Source organism: Anser anser (genome assembly GCF_964211835.1).
Source record: "Anser anser genome assembly, chromosome: 4".
Lineage (NCBI taxonomy): Eukaryota > Metazoa > Chordata > Aves > Anseriformes > Anatidae > Anser > Anser anser.
Genome location: NC_139724.1, coordinates 41,704,722 through 41,705,768, shown reverse-complemented (window position 1 = coordinate 41,705,768; position 1,047 = coordinate 41,704,722).

Here is a 1,047-nt window from a genome sequence, read left to right as displayed (position 1 = left end):
ATATGCGTATGTACCCTTCAAAATCAAATCTGCTGTTGCATAGGCTTTTTCTGTAACTTTTAAAGTGAAAAATGGATTTATAGAGTACAATTCAGGATGGGAAGTATGTGATAATGGACATACAACAAGTATATGAGAGACTGAAACACTGTGAAATCTGGCTTTATCATCATCTTGCTGTGTTGTGTTATGGAACTGTTTGGTTTTATTTCCTCTGTATGGCACGATTTATTTAATTTCCAGGACTCTTTTGCCTACATGTGGTGGTTGCTGTGTGAGGCAGATTGATACAGAATTTCACTGGAGAGAAACCTACATGGCTCCTAACTGAGCAATTTATTTTTGCTGTTAAGTTATTGGACCATTTTTCTTAAAAGAATACACTTGTCTTTTATGTCTGAAAAGTATCTTCTTGCATGTGTTTGAGGTAGTCAAAAAGTATGATACAAGTTAATTACTTGTAATATTCTAATTGGCTACCCAAGGAAATGTGGTAAATTGTTTAAATTTTCTACTAATAATTTAGACAAGAGACTAAATATCTCTTGATATAAATGTATTTCAGTATCCCTAAAGAGGGTGCTTAATATAGATATGTTCCTCACATGTCTCTCAAATCTAAATATTGATGAGTAGTGTTTTCAGTCTTTTTAACATGAATATTCCTAACCTACAAAAGGTCATAACAGAAATACCATTCTACATGTAAAGGCAGATAGCAGCTTTGCCAGAGGAAAGTCATAGAACTTTAAAAGCAATAGCATACTTCAATGGTATTTTTTCAAAATATCAGGACTGTATACTCATACTTTTCTACTGTACATTTGAATCTTGTTTCCTGGGCACTATTACATATTTTATTAAGTTTGCAGTCTCCCACTGCAACAAAGTTATGAATACATTCCAGGATTTCAGTGTGTAACATGGGTTATGCAGCATAGCATACTCATGGAAAGTATCTATATCACATACTGATAATTTAATATTCACCAATCATATGCTAATACAATGAATTCTCTCTCTGTACAGCAGGAGGTAGTTCATAGC